Source organism: Galeopterus variegatus, unplaced genomic scaffold (genome assembly GCF_000696425.1).
Source record: "Galeopterus variegatus unplaced genomic scaffold, G_variegatus-3.0.2 Scaffold1925, whole genome shotgun sequence".
NCBI classification, from domain to species: Eukaryota; Metazoa; Chordata; class Mammalia; order Dermoptera; family Cynocephalidae; genus Galeopterus; species Galeopterus variegatus.
Genome location: NW_007728036.1, coordinates 173918 through 190376, shown reverse-complemented (window position 1 = coordinate 190376; position 16459 = coordinate 173918). Strand labels below are relative to the sequence as shown.

Below are 16459 nucleotides of genomic sequence, written 5' to 3'. Positions count from 1 at the left end.
GTGATTAAATGACTACATTTTTGCTAGTGATTTGTGTAACTTCAACTTCAACATGCTTAAAAAAATATTGCTTGCCTTGGACTTCTTCTTTCCCCTTCCTTGGAGGTGGGACATGGATGCTCTAGAAACTCAACTTTAACCATGAAGAGGAATACAACAATGCCCTAGAGGATGGCACAGCAACAAGCTGAAAAGAATCTGGTTCCTGAATAACCTTGTGGAAAACTGCCTCCCCACTCTACATGAGCTAGACTTTTATATGAAAGAAAAACAAAATGTACAGTCAATCTTCATTATTTGTGGATTCCGTATTTGTGAATTCTCCCACTTGCTAAATTTATTTGTAACCCCAAACTCAATACTCATGCACTCATGTGATGGTTTGTGGACATGTGCATATGCAGAGTGGTGAAAATCTGTCAACCAACACACTAATTCCCAGCTGAGGTCCAACAAAGCAATGCTGTCTTCTTGTTTCAGCTCTCATCCTATAAAGAAATCTCCTTTTCATGGTATATTTAGTATCACTGTCAAGCTAAATCAACACAGAGAGAGGGAGACTCTAAAAGGAAAAGGTATTTATTTGAGAATAGAGCATTGCAATGGGAACATGTGTGCCATAGTAAACCACGCGTGTATTCAGGGAGGTGAAGGAAGATGAAGTCTTTTAAAGCAAGAATGGGAATTACATAATTGTTTTGAAATAATTGTCCTTGGCTACAAGGATCAATAACAAGGGTAGTGCCAGTCCAAGGTTCAACAGACAGTTGCTGGGCAGATGTCCTCACAGAAGTTTTTCTTATGTGAGGTTGCAATAGTCTTTTGCAAGGCTATGGTTTTTGCAGAGTCTTTTGAGACAGTTCTTGTGATCAGGATTTTATGCATGAGAACCCACCTTTCATGGCCTTCCCCGGCTCTCTTCGTCTGTGTTTTTTTTTCTTAAACACAAGTGACTCCATTTTGATTCTGACAACTTTCACAGCACATTTTTGTATTTTTGTGCTCTTTGTTAGTAATTCTGCAATTTAAAATGGCTCCCAAGCATAGTGCTAAAGTGCTCTCTAGTGTTTCTAAGCATAAGAAGGCTGTGATGTGCCTTAAAGAGAAAATACACTTGTTGATAAGCTTCCTTCAGGCATGGGTTATGGTGCTGATGGCCAGGAGTTCAATGGTAATAAATCAAGTGTGAATGTTAAATATGGTGTCTTTATTTTATTTTATCTTATTTTTTTTAAAAAAAGATGACCGGTAAGGGGATCTTAACCCTTGACTTGGTGTTGTCAGCACCACGCTCAGCCAGTGAGCTAACCATTCATCCCTATATGGGATCCGAACCCGTGGCCTTGGTGTTATCAGCACCGCACTCTCCCGAGTGAGCCACGGGCCGGCCCAAATATGGTGTCTTTAAACAGAAACACACATAAAACAAATTATGTATTGGTCAGTTGATGAAAATGTTGTGATCAGAGGCTTTCAGGAATCTAATCCTATATATTCCCCAGGAGCAATGGTTCAGTATTTGCTAATTCAGTGCTGACACTGACTTTGTAGCACATAACTACCACAAATCATGAGAATCAACTGTATTTCTTACTTAAACCTCTGTATTCTGAGATTACCATTTAACTTAACTAATACAAGATTCTAGTGCAGTTTCTTTTAGTTAAAAACAAACACTGTACTTACTGATTCTAAGGTATATATTTGTATCATCAGTGTCCTTGCAGGAAGCACATGACACACTCAGAAGGGATAACTGAAGAGTTTAGTGAAGGAACTACTTATAAAAATGTAGAGTAAGTGGACTGTACCTCATTGAACAGTGTCCTCCAAAGATTCATGTCCTTGCCAGAACCTCAGAATGTGACCTTATATTGAAATAGGGTCTTTGCAGATGTTATTAGTTAAGATGAGGTCATACTAGAGTAGGGTGAGCCCTAAATCTATTTTGACTGGTGTCCTCATAAGAAGAGGAGAAGAATCAGACATAGAGGGAAGGAGGCCGAGTGAAGACGGGGGCAGAGACTAGAATTTTACACCTACAAGCCAAGAAACGGTCAAGAATTGCCACTAACCACCAGAAACTGGAAGAGGCTAGGAAGGATTCTTCCCGAGACTCTTCATTTGGAGTGAGCACATGGCCTTACTTGGCACCTTGATTACAGGCTTCCAGCCTCCAGAACTGTAAGAGAATAAATGTCTGTTGGTATAAGCCACATTGATTGTGGTACTTTGTTATGGCAGCCCTAGGAAATGACTATGTGGACTAACAAGGAATGAGGGCACACCTGGAACTAGCAGTAGGGGGAAGCTACTACCAACCCTAAGCCAAGAGGGGAATAGAGAGGAGTGGTTTCCAGAACCCAGAAAGAGAGAAAGACCTGGAGCTATAGGAAAAAGGTTGCTAAACAGCAACTATAGTCTTAGGTATGTAAATGTAACCATTGTCAACCTTGTCCTACAGAGAAAGACCCAAGAGTATAAATACTTTAACCTCTCTTCAACTACCCTTTCACTTTCTGTCTCCACCTTCCAGGGACTGAACCCAATCAGAAGCCAGAGACAAGGGACTCTGGTGGAGGCAGTGCCTAGCGGTCAGCCTTCAGTGTCTAGAGCAGGGTGGATGGAGAAGGGTGGAGAGTGGATCTGAAGAGGCAAAGATGATGTGGCACACATTTTTTTCTCACATTTATATCTGAAATCAGAATCCATCTTATAATCAATGGCATGTCATTGATTAATTGGCAGTATCCTTCTGCTTTTTTAGTGTTACACTAAAAATGGCATGTAATGCAATTGGTAGAGCCACAGACTCAATGAAATACAGTAATAAAGTCCCACTCTGTGTGCAGTAGAATGCTAAGTACTCAGAACTGACAGAAATATAGACATATTAAACACCATTCTATGTCTTCTGCCCAGGGGAGGGAACAGGAGTAGTAGGCAAAGAATATGTTAACAGCGTAGCCTGACAAATGAATATTTTACAACTGAGCATGTACATGCTTAACTGATCTGTTGAGGACTGGACTAGAGGTCATGCTCATGGCCCACGGCATGAACATGGCATCTGTAACCAGCTTCATTGCTGCTTAGATCTGGTTAGACTGTAGCATTATGTTCCATCCTAAGGCAAAGAGAAATATTTAAGAGTATCCATAAGAGAGCCACAAAGATGATAATGTCTTTGAGGAAAGGTTTATCACAGTGGGTCCTTTAAGAATCAGATGGTCAGGGGGATGGTGGTGGAGGGGAAATGACTCTAAGAGATAAAGGGGGAGGGTTCAGGAGTAGGTGGGAGAACTTCTGAGTTATGTGCAAGACGAGTAGAAGGAAGGAGGATTGGGCAGGAAGAGCTGTAGCTCTGTGTAGCTCTGAGCAAATCTCAGCCATGCTGACGGGGAGCCCCAGCACAGGGATTGCTCATCGGAGGGGCCCCGCATTGGACTGAAATGGCCAGTTTCTAGCTGCCCTGCAGGCACAGTCATTGACTGGGAGTGGTCCGAGGAGCACATGCTCTTGGTGAGAACACTGTGGTGGATTCTGAAGGTGCTGCTGCTGGACACAGTCAGTTAACCACACTCTTCACAGCAGGCACTCACTTAATGGGAGATTTCAGCAACACAGTCTCCCAGCTGCTGCAAAAGTTGAAACTAAGACTAATGTTTTGGTTTAGCTGAGGCAAGATTTGGGTGTTTTTTCTACCACTACCAAAACGTGTGTTATAGCTAAAAGCTATTAAGAATGTAGGTGATGAAGACCAACACACATGGGTTCAAATCTGGGTGTTACCACTAACCAGCTATGTGACCTTGGACAATTCACTTCATCTCTCTGAGCCTCAGTTTTCTCATCTATAAAACAGAGAGGATAATAATAGTACTTTCCCTGTAGGGTTGTTGAGAGGATTAAATGAGATGCTCATATAAAGCACGATGCCTGGCACACTGCAAGCAAGTAATAAATGTGGTCAGGGCTACCATTTCCTTTAGTATCCCAATGCGGGCATCTAAAGGGAACTTTCAGTCTTAAAGGACACAACACAAAATGGAGATCAGAAACTCTCCATCTCAGCTGGGAACGGCATAACAAGAAATAAGCAAGAAATCTGTAGCTGTAGAAGAGAGAATTGTCTGATGATGAGAGCATTATACAGTATTCACATCCCTAATGTGGAAGCACAGGGGGGTGTGAGATCTCTTTCAATGTGGATGATTTGAAAGGAGATGAGAATGTTTCTGTCTAGGAGTTCATATGTGGTCCTGGAGGCTAGGGGACCACAGCTGATGTCCCAGCTCCACGGATTTCTTACCACTTCAAAGAACAATTTTCCTTAGTTCCTGACCAATGCTTATAGCTGCAGCACTTTGATGAATTTACCCTGAGTTTTGTCCCTCTGTGACCTCTGGCTCACAACATTAAAACTTTCCCCTATTTCAAATTTTAAAAGCAGTTGTAAAAGCAGACCAGGGCTGGCTGGTTATCTCAGTTGGTTAGAGCACAGTGGCACAGTGTTATAACACCAAGGTCTAGGTTTGGGTCCCCATACCTGCCAGCTGCCAAAAATAAAAAATAAAAAACAAAACCCCAATGAACAACCCCCCCAAATGCACCCCACAATAATAAATAAATAACAGCAGACCAAAGTCCTCCTCTCCCTTTTAAAGCAAGAAGCCTTCTTTAGCTATATTCAAATTATTGGGTGGTCATCATATACAGACAACAAGCAATTAGAAAATATAATGGAAGATGCCATTAAAATAGTAACACAAGGTAAAATACCTAAGAATAGACACAACAGGAAATATGCAAGAGCTATATGAAGAACACAGAAATACTTTTTTGTGTATGTGGCAGCTGGCCGATAAGGGGATCTGAACCCTTGGCCTTGGTGTTATAATACTGCCCTCTAACCAACTGAGCTAACCAGCAAGCTCTGCAGAAACACTTCTGAGGGCTGAAAAGAAAGACTCAAATAAATGAAAACATATGGATTTATTATTATTATTGTTAAATAAATCTTAACATTTTTAAAATGTCAATTCTCCTTAGACATAAAAATTTAAATGTGTACAATAAAACTACCAACAGGATTTTGGGGTATGAGAACTAGGCAAACTGATTCTAAAGTTCCAATGGAAAACCAAGTGAATTTGGGGGCTGGAGGGATGCAGAATTGCATGTTTCAGAGAGAGAGAAGAGAGAGAGAGAGAGAGAAAGAGAGAGAAAGGATGCTTTCATTAAGGGGTACAACTTGAAATGACTAAATACAGAGCCTCCCAAAGGACTGTTGGCAGCACAGTGCAAAGCAATGTAAATGATGTGAGGGGACTGTTTCTAGGTAACCACAGGGACTCCCTGTAAAAAGCCAGAAGTTTCCACCCAGCACTTCAGTTGACAGTTGCCGCCTTTTAGCTGGGTGGTCATGTGATCGTGGTGGGGCTGAAGACGCTAAACCTTTGATCCATATGTTCTTTTGTTCCCACACACAGTGATTACAATGAGAATGATTCTTCTCCAAATAAAGACTGGGATAGGGCTCTCGAGCATTGTTTTTAAGATGTGGGAAGAGAGGTGAAGGGAAGACTGCCAGTGTGCGATCCCCAGAAGGGTGAGATGTCAAAGTTTATTCCTAATTTTGTATAAGTATTCCTTGGCAGTGCCATGGGAATATTTACTCTCTTTTCTTCCTTCCTGTTGCTGTCCAAGGCTCAGGAATGCTCTCAATTAAAAAAACAAAAAAAGAAAAACAAGAGGCAAAGCAAAGCAAAGCAAAACAACACACTACACACACGCACGCGCACGCACACATGCACACACAGTACTGGAGCATTTTGAAAGCCTGCCAGCACAGTTGTGCTAGAGGAAAGAGGATGTCTAGGGCAGTCCTGCTTTTAATTCCTCAGCTCACACCACTCAATCATGTGGGTACGCACCCAGTTTCTTGGATGAGTTTGGATGTTCCTACAATGTCCTGTTAAAACCCACAACATAAACTCTCAAGAAAATCTGGAGGACGAAACCACTTTGAGTAAATGTGAATGGCTGGCACTTACAGTGCCGTACAAATTTTTTAGGGAAGCACCCAGAATGAAGTGGGTGTATGATTAGTGTATGATTAGAGAATGCCTTAGGAAGGCTGGGGAGCTAAAGTTATTTGCAAGCAGGACAACTAGCCTCATGGGACCAGCTGCTAGGATATAAGATGGGAGGGGCTAGCAGGGGCATTTGGCCTGCAGCCTCAGAATTTGGCTGCTACTTAATGGTAAATTTGTTTGAAAGAGCAGAGGAGGCCTTCTCTTTTAATGGCCATGCAGTTTCATTTGCCATTAAAATAATAATAACAACAATACAACTTGTTAATGTCTAACTCATCATGAATTTTGATGTTTAGAAAATAACTTAGATATGACTGGTATGTTATTTGGTAATGCAGTTTTACAAAATTCAATATCAATAATATTAAAGTTTCTTGATTCATCATTTTATCTCAAAACTTGCCATTAGATTCTAATTGAAATTCATAGACTTCCTGATATTTGCTAAATATTGAACGTGACAGCTCAGATCTAAGGGTGAGAGTATCCTTAGAGAGCACAAACATGCCATATAAACATGGCATTTTTAGATGTGAACAAAGATTGCCTGTTGGCAGCACACAATCTCACTCTCTCTCTCTTTTATGGATCAGGGACATTTTATATTTCAGAGTTTCTGAACTTCCTCAGGAATTCTGAGGGAGCATCCCCAGACCAGTGAAAACAAGTTGCCAATAGTTCACTTCTGAAAAACTTGGAGAATCTGGATTTTGTGGGGAGAATGACTTCTCCAGGGTCTCAGATTCTTTTAGCTACATTTTTTCCATGGTTGAACCTAGCTCCTCTTTCTCTGTTTCTCTTTGCTTGTTCCATTCCTTATTTTCAATCTTATTGGTACGAGTCTGGTCAGATTCTTCCAGCATCAGGTCTTTTTTTTTTTTTTTTACCTCAACAGCCTAGTGCATTGACATTTTCACTAAGTCACCCAAACCTCCCCAACTGGTTTGGCATCAACATCTGGCTGCTTTGCCAGTGGTCATAGCAGGTTCCTCTCTCCTCATTGGTCAGAATCTCCTTTACCTTCTGTGGCTTCTGAAAAGTCTCCGTAGCTTTGGAGTCTTCAGGATGCTTGTGAGTGTGACATTCTGGAGCTCTGACCTTAAATTCTACCAGGATTTGTTCCACAGTCCTGGAGGGTAGGAAGTCCAAGATTAAATCTCCAGCAGATTTGGCATCTAGTTAGGGCAGCTTCCTCACAGTCAGCTGTCATCTTGCTGAAACCTCACAAAGTGGAAGGGCAGCATTTAAAAGGCACATGGTTAAATTCCTGGGACCTTGTGTACCTGAAAGCATTGTAAAGTCAATTTTAATATGTATTTCATTGAGATGTGATATCTATGACCATATCCAGAAAATATTGCATACAACCATTGAATTCTTCCAAAGAATTGCATTGCTATTGCACAGCTGAGGCCGGGTCTCCTGAAATAAATTCAGACTATTTGCAAAAGAACTAATACATGCCCCAACAGCAAATTCTATGAAAACAACTTATATCTGTGCATCAGTTTTGTTGTCTCCAAAACAAAAGCAAAAGCAAGCATCTGGTGACTCTAAATCACTGATGATCATTGTTTAAACTATTATTACTTTATGCTTAACTGGCTACATTTTTAAAAAGATAAACAGATTACCTTTAGGTTTATTTACCCTGTTGCAAGTTCCCACACTTGTTTATTAAGGCCTACCTGCTGAACTCCATAGTGCCTACAGGCTAAACTTACATTAAGCAAAATACATTTCTCTTCTAAAAATTAAAATCAAATTAAATTCTCAAAACATGAAAAAAAAAATTTAAGCTATGATCTGTGCTGCCCAACTTGGCAGCCACTAAACACTTGAATGTTGGAAATGTGGCTTTTCCAAAATGCAATATGCTCCAATACAAATACAAAGATAAGTGCCCTCAAAGGAATGTAAAATATCTCATTAATAATTCTAAAATACTGGTTGCATGTTGGAGTGGTAATATCTTAGATACATGATAGAGTTTGGATGTGTTGTCCCCACCGAAACTCATGTGGAAATCTGATCCCCAATGTGGCAGTGCTAAAAGCTGTTTGAGTCATGAGGGCAGGTCCCTCATGAATGGATTAATGCTCTCCCTGGGGGAGGATGGGTAGAGAGTGAGATCTCACTCTATTAGTTCCCGTGAGAGCTGGTTGTTTAAAAGACCCTGGCACCTCCCCTCTCTCGCTTGCTTCCTCTCATTATGTGATCTGTTTGTACCTGCTGGCTGCCTGCTGCTTTCTGCTATGAGTAGAAGCAGCCTGAGGTCCACACCAGATGCAACTGTCCCAGAATCATAAGCCAAATAAACCTCTGTTCTTTATAAATTACCCAGTCTCAGGTATGCTGTTATAGCAACACAAAATGGGCTAATACAATACATTAGATTGAATAAAATAAATTATTAAGATTAACTTCAGCTGTTTATTATGTGTTTAAGTGTAACTACTGGAAAAATTTAAATTACATTTGTAGCTTGCATTATATTTCTCTTGGTCAGTGCTGCTGTAGAGCACAAAGAATGCTTCTGGATTTTTGGCCAAAATTCTGAATATATATCTTTTCCTTTACCAAAGATATTAGAACTGTTATAGATTTACCATAAGCAGTGTTTTAAGTCAATGCCTACAGTTAAAAGGTTTTTTTTTCTTTCAATTCTTGAGTCGAAACATGTACCTTTTACCAGAGGTGTGAAATTAATGAAACAATTTTGATTGTCTTGTTTTCTTCTTCTCTCAGTTCAACACACAAATAGTGTTAGTTGTTCAACATGTCTTTTGTTCTTGTTACAAACTAGTTGAACTGAATATTATTTACTTTAAAAAATTATATGTATTATTTTTTCTCTTATATTGTTTCCCATTAAATAATTTCATTTTGAATTCTTTGTCCTCCATAATGATCATGTATTTTGTTATTTCTTAACTATCTTACATGTTTGGCTGTTCTAGTCTTAACTTTTGAAATAATTTTCACTAAGTCTAGAAATTTCCCATTATTTTCTGTAAACATTGTGCTGTTAAGTGCCATGAAAAGTTCATGGTATGTGGCTAAGTATTGGCCACATACTATTATTTTAGGGCTTTTATATCAATGTTTTATATCAGCATTGTCACTGTGGAATACTATCATTTGCTGTTTATCCAGCCTTTTTTTTTTAGTTTTAGTAATTGCATGTGTTTTTTCATGTTCCTTTTTTTTTTTTTTGGCAGCTGGCCAGTACAGGGATTGAATCCTGGACCTTAGTGTTATCAGCACTATGCTCTGAACAACTGAGCTAACCTGTCCAGCACATCATGTTCTCTATTAAAAGAACCTAAATGTGTCCTTTCACAAGTCTCCTCATTGGCCAAAGCTCACCATGAAAACGACTGTGAAACATGTGAAAGTAGCTACAGAATATTTTGTCCTTGTGCTTGGCATATAAAAGCCAATTTCCAGTATCTCCATCTGAAGACGTTTTGATGTAAAATGAAATATTAAACTTTCTGCCAAGTTCATTCAATGGAAAATGGATAATCATTCATCTGAATCAAATTATGTTTTGCTAGAAACATTCTCTTGTTGTCAGAAAGATGTGATGGCCATTTTCCAAGATCTTTATCCAATAAATACAGTATAGTAAGGTTCCAGAGATCTCTCTTCCTTATCCAGCTTGCCAATTTTATGGATAGAATAGACAGTCCAGAGTAGCATTCTTAAGCAGCACTGAGCTCTCTTTTTTTGTTTGTTTTTTATGTTTATTTACTTATTAATTTTTTTTTTTTTTTTACATTCTGTGATGTTGTTGCAGAGCAGTTGGGGCAGAAGGGGAGAGGGGACAGGGAAAGGAAGTAGGGTAGAGGGGGAAGGAAACAGGGTAGGCGAAGAAGGAAGGAAGAGGGGTGGGTTTGAGTTCTGTGGTACCCCCCTCATTCCTGCAGGGGAGATCAAGGGGCTTCCAGCTGTGGTTTGGTCATTGTTGGGCTGGGAGCAGATGTCAGGGGGGTGTAGCTGAAGCCCTCGACCCCCACCACCGTGGCTCTGGAGCCCCGGGTGCTTCCTGTGGCAGCTCAGTGGTCAGCACTGGGCTGGTTGCTGGTGTCGGTGGGGGGTGGGGTGTGTGTGGCTGAGGCCCCCAGCCTTCCCCCCTCCCTTCATGGTAGTCCTGGGAACTTCTGGTCCTTCTAGTTATTACAGGTGTTCTTTGGTGATGTGAGACCTTTACTAGTTAATATCAAACTTTGTCTCTGGTCTGTGGGTATTTTGTTTTTTTTTCAGTTCTGTGCTGGATTATTTGCTGTACCCCCCACTTAAACTCTGCACTAGAACTAATTTGTTGTCCTTTGCTTCCTTTTAAAATGGGGGAACTTCCTGTGGGGACCAGCACTTGAGCTCTGTGGTTGAGCTAAATTGCTGCTTTGCTGCTAATTCCCTAGGAAGGCTTTTTGTGCAGCTCAGGTTTTAATGGCTGACTTTATAGGTACTTCCGGCTCTCAAGAGATCCAATGCACCTGAGTTGTGTAGAAACTCTGGTCTGGGCCTGAGTCTTTTCAGCAAACTGCACCCCATGCAATTCTATATTCCTGACCAGTCTCCTCTGGGTGGTCCTTCGCTGATTGGGGGCAGACCAGCTGTCCTTGCTGTGCCCCATTGATCCCCTGGTGGGCCCATCTCCCCCACCGCCCTGCTGCAAACACTTCCCATGGGACAGGCCATGTGTTGTTCCCTTGAGATGACTCACTGGCCTCTGAGTGGCTCCTTTTTTTCAGTTGTTGTGGCTCCTTGATCCTATGTAGGTCCTTGGGAACCCTATTAGTGGTCTTGCTGGCCTGGGGGCCACCAAGACCCTCTGCTCCCCTGCTACCTCCAAGCAATTTCATCCGAAGGGCACAGCTGTGGCTTTTGCCAGCTCCTGCTCTGTGCACTCAGCAGCTCCAGCCTGGAAGTGGCCAGGGCTCAAAATGGTCAGAGAGATTTATTTTTTCTCTCTCATTGTGGCTTCTCCTGCCTTCATGCACTCAGTAGGTCTCTCCTCCTCTTCCCCTGAGCTCTAGCAGCCCCAGCTTGGCTGTTATTGCTTTCTCATAATTGTAAATTGGTTGATTTGTGGGAGAGAGTGACGCTGGGGACTGTCTATTCCACCATCTTGACTTGAAGCCTCATTTGAGCTTTCTGAGTTGCGATTTAATACTAATTCCCATTTTTTATTCTTATTGCTTTGATTTGTGATTATATGTCGGTTTAGTAAAGAATTTGGAGGTGCAGAAATTTTCATCTACTTGTTCAAGCTGTATATTTGATGAGAATAACTTCTTATCCAAATTTTATTGTTTTGATAAGTAATTCTTTATTAAATAAAAATGTCCAATATTCTGTTTGCACATTTAATACAATCATGTCCTACAGGTTAGAGTTTTTAAAAATTTAAACAGATCACTTTGAAATTTTTCTATTTCCTTTTTTTCCTTTCAGCTTTTTCTATTCTGTGTTCCATTTGATATTATCTATCACAATCTCTACGAGTACTCACTGTCAGATCTAAGGGGTTAAAAAATAAAAAGTAATAATATTCAGTGGATACAAAATTGAATATATCTTTATTCAAAAGATGTAAATTTTAAAAAATGAAAAAACATTTAATTTATTTTCATATATGTTTCCAAAAAGGTTATTTTCTCCTGAAATACTAAAAATACCTTTCTACTAAATTAAAGGAAAATACAAATTATAACTAATAAATTTTAAAAATTTAAATCAAAATTATTTAAATAAAGCTAAAAACTTAGTTACTATTTTGAAATTGTATTAAATCTTATCAAATGTTTATATAAAAATTATTTCCTAAGCTGACATTTGGCTCTAGAAGAAAAAAAAATTTAAAAGAATTATTTCCAATTCTGGCATTCAATGTCCATTTCCAGTTGACAATGGAAAGCATTACTGTCATGCTTCATGCCTGTAATGTATAGGACCACATATACACATATTTAAGAATAATAGGAATTGTGTATTATTAAAAAATTTTTTTAGCTGGCATATGTATCGTGAATACCACACTTATTTATGAGCACTTCTGGAATCATGAATTGGAACACAGATGAGAACAAGAAAATTGTCTCTTGGCAGTATTGGGAAATATAACAGCCATAATGCAAGAATCTACTGCATTCCTGCTCTGTGAGAAGAATGACATGACAAATTAATCTCTTCTCATACCAAAGGGTTTCTGCTGACATGCCATATGACTTCCTCATACTGTGAAGTAAACACCAACATCAGGAGAATTCACACACAATCATGTTTTGTTTTGAGGACATAGAACAAGAAATATGGAGAAACACTTCCCTGGGGACTAAACAGTGTTATCTTAAAAATGAACGTTCAAGGTTAAATGTCAAGCTGTGCCAGAACTGAGCCTTCCCAAATGACGCAGATACTCATGTGTTCTTTAGTAAGTTTTTTGTTATGTGTTTGGGATAATACAAGGCCCTCTCCAGAGCTGGATCAGGCAGAGGTGCTTCTCATCTGGCCCTAAGTATAGTACTGTTCCTCTTGGGAGCTTATGCTACTCTCCTGAGCATGAGAAATGCACACTCACTGAATATCCTTGTGCAAGATAACCTCTGCCTTGTACTGCAGCCTCTTGCCAGGCACCAGCCCCCTATAGGGCCAGACTGGCTGAGGCTGGCACTGACTTAAAACAGAGAGGGCGTATTCTATTCACATGCCTCAGAATGAAATCTCCAAGGGCCACTGCTCTGTTCTCCAACTTGAATAAAATCTAAATAATGTTCCAAAATGAAATCCTTGCTCCTCCAGAACGGTATGACACATACTTGTTTTAAATCTTTATTAGCAAAAAATTCAATAATAATAATAATTCCTACTATTTGCATTTGTTTTTAATTTACAAAGCATTGTATATCCTCTTATCTGCCCATGAAATGTCATTTCATGGGTGAGAAAACCGGTTCAGAGACATTCAGTGACTTCTCCAAGGACACAGAGCAGAGCTGAAACTTGAGCTAAGGTCTTTTCAATACTGCATAGGCCATAGACCTTGAACACCCTCCACCAGTAAATCAGTCCTTTATCCTTTATGAATCCATTGTTTCTGCTCAGCCAGACTTTCTATCAGTCCTATATCCACAGATCTTCCCTTCAACGAGGGGGAACCACTCTCAGTGATTTTGTTAGACTGATGGGCCTAATCTCTTTCATCCTGGCCTGCACACTCCATCACAGTAACTCTGGCTAACATAAAGATGTGTTTGATGAATCACCCCCATATTTGTAAAATGATGGTGCTGGCCTACACAGGCAGACCCAGAGTCAGTTCATGATGAGGCTTATACCTGTCTGCCACAAAATGAGAAAGATAAGGACAATATAGTGAATTTTGATGGCACTGAATTTATCAGATTAAGGATTATTCTTTATTCTGAGATCATGTCCTTAAGTTTTTGTAGGGGTGGAAGGAAACGAGTTTAAAATATCCTTTCTTTTATAAAATGATGATGCTAGTAGCATAGATGATGGTTTAAAATTTTTAATGTCCTCACTTGGCAGAGTAACAAACTGTCAACTTTATGTCTTTCCCCAAAATATGTTAGGAGGTTTTATTGGGTTTGAATTCCAGACACCTGGAAACCACTGGTTTAGGGGATGGTTTAATGTTCTCTGACTCCCAAGAGTGTCACCAGGGGTGTTTTATGGCCTCAGTGAGTCAACAGGAGCTGATATGAGCTTTCCAAATATTGTTTGGTTAAAATCTTAGCCTTGTGCACAATACACAGCTCTGGCATGTGCGTCACCGATTTCTACCACACAACTTATGAAAATAGTGAACCAGCAAAGAAACCTGATGTATGGAAACACCTCTCAATTATACAGGGTCTTTACATATTGAATAAAAGGAGGACTCTAGTCATGCTAATGTCTCAAAGGTAGTATGTAGTGTTGAGAACATGGACTCTGGAGTCAGATAACCAAAGTTCAAGTTCGAGCTCTGCATCTTATTACGTCATACCTATTAGACAAATGACTTCTGCTAAGACTCAATTTCCTCATCTTTAAAATGGAGGAAATATTAATGGTGCTAACTTTATAAGGTCGTTCTGAGGATGAAATGAGATATGTATAAAGCACTTAATATAGTGTCTGGCATATAACAAGCTCTGGATACACATTTCTTATAGATAAGTATGGAAAGAAAGGCAATAGAACTATAGGAAAATAATTCTGAGAGCCACATGTGGGACAAGAAGAGTGACAGGACTTGGAGAACTTTAAAAATGTTTTTTTTTTTTTAGAGCACAGTATTACAACACCAAGTTCAAGGATTCAGATCCCTATAGGGCCAGCTGTCAAAAAACAAACAAACAAAAAAAAAACCCTTTTTTTTTTTTTGGCCTCTGGCCTGTACAGGGATCAAACCCTGGGCCTTGGTGTTATCAGCAGTGCACACTAACCAACTGAGCTAATTGGCCAGCCTAAAAATGTTTTTAATGGTCACCTATAAAGAGAAAAGAGAATGGTTTAATTTGGTTTTGGTCAGGACTGTTGTAAAGCAGCAAGGAAATCACTGGGATCTAAAGGGGAGGTAAGAAAAAATGAAGACTAGAAGTCTTTATCAAACACGTGGATCTGGAGGAGAGAGACTGGGAAAGGGAGCTTTGTGGCATCAGGATTGGGTCAGACCCCAGGCCAGGAAGTGCAGTTGGTCTACATAGGAAACCCACTATTTGCACCAGACGCTCAGCAACAAAGGATTTCTCTTAAAAGCCTGGTTGAAAAATGTGCTCACTAGCCTCAGGGAGAAGACAGATCTGGAATAACCACAGTCCCCAAATTTAAATTCCAGAAATATGTTAGGCTGAAAATAATAAAAAGTGAAAACAAAATTGTCATAAAAAGCAAGTAACATAACTAAATGCAATGCACGAATCTTTATTGGATCTTGGATTCTTGAAAATTTAGTTAAAAGGCATTTGGGAATAACTGCGAAAATTTAAAGGTGGCCTATATTTTAGTGGATATAATTGAATTAGCGTTAATTTTCTTAGGCGTGATAAACGGTACTGTGATTATGTAAGAAAACGTACTTTTTCCTAGTTGCTGTATATGTGTGAATTATTTTGGGGCGAATGTCATGAGGTCTGCAATTTACTTTCACGTAATTCAGGAGAAAGAAATCTCTGTACAGATAGACGGTAAAGCGAATATGGCAACACGCGAGCAAGTGATGGATCTAGATGAAGGATATACTATTCTGCATGGACGTTCATTCTATTATTGCACTACACTTGGAACTTTTCTGTAGGTTGAATATTTTCTAAATTAATGTGGAGAAAAACTAACTGGAGACTGATCACGCCTCCCTTTACAAATGTGATAGAGTCATAGAGAAAAGGAGAAAAATAGAAGACACCGGGCACTGCCTCAGTGTTCCCACGTGCAAAGTGTGCAGTTTTAAGTGCTTGCTCGGGCGCCGCGAGGTGACGTCCAGCAAGGGAAGCCACCTCCATTGCATCGGCTTCCCCGGGCCCCAAGGTTACCTAAAAACATTTTCTAAGTTATTTGAATTATGATGAGCAAACGTGGTTTTGGGGAATGCAATCGCGGCGATTCAAAGGTGACATCCAAACAAACCCCACCCAGAGAGCAAAGCGTGCACGCGGACGAGTGTGGACTGGCACGTCGCCGCACAGCGCCCGTGGGCGCGCACAGGGTTAACGGCGGGGGCTGCCGAGCGGGCGTCCCCGGCCCGCCCACGTTCCGCCGCTGAATGGCTGCGCTGGTCTAATGCCGGTGGGGTGATCTCGCCGCTCGCCGTCCGCCCTTCCCACTGGCCAGGCCCGCGCCCCTCCCGGGCCGGGCCCCAGCTCTGCAGTCACGTTACCTTCGCCGCCATTCACGCGGCCCGACGGGGTTACAAAGCGGGGCATTGAGAAGTCTGCGGGCGTCGCAGGAACGTGGGGACAATTACAGTGGGTCTGAGGGCCCCGTGGCCCAGCCTTGTAATCTGACCCCTTCGGTGCTGGTACAGGGGGCCTGTGTTTGCGGATCTGTTTCTTTGTCTGAATTTTGGAAATAAAGCGCGCTGCAACTTCTTAAATGTGTGTGCGCCCTGCCATTAAATCCGTATTAACCACACAAAAAGGAGACGCTTCTACCGATTTGCCTATGTCTAATTTTATAAAGCATATTTTACAAAATATAAACCTTTTTTAATAACAGGAGAAAAGCCAGGTGTTAAGTCTATGGAGACCTAAATGAAAATAGGTTTTCACAAATAACGCTCCTGACCCAGGTCTAATCATTTAACCTTGTCTTGTGACAAACCACGGTTTGGGATTTTTACTGATAGC

At 40.6% G+C, this 16459-nt stretch overlaps 1 pseudogene; it reads right to left on the bottom strand.

The window, feature by feature from the left end:
* Positions 1-6698: 6698 nt before the first annotated feature.
* LOC103596061 lies at positions 6699-16036 on the bottom strand (annotated as a pseudogene).
* Between the last annotated feature and the right edge of the window lie 423 nt (positions 16037-16459).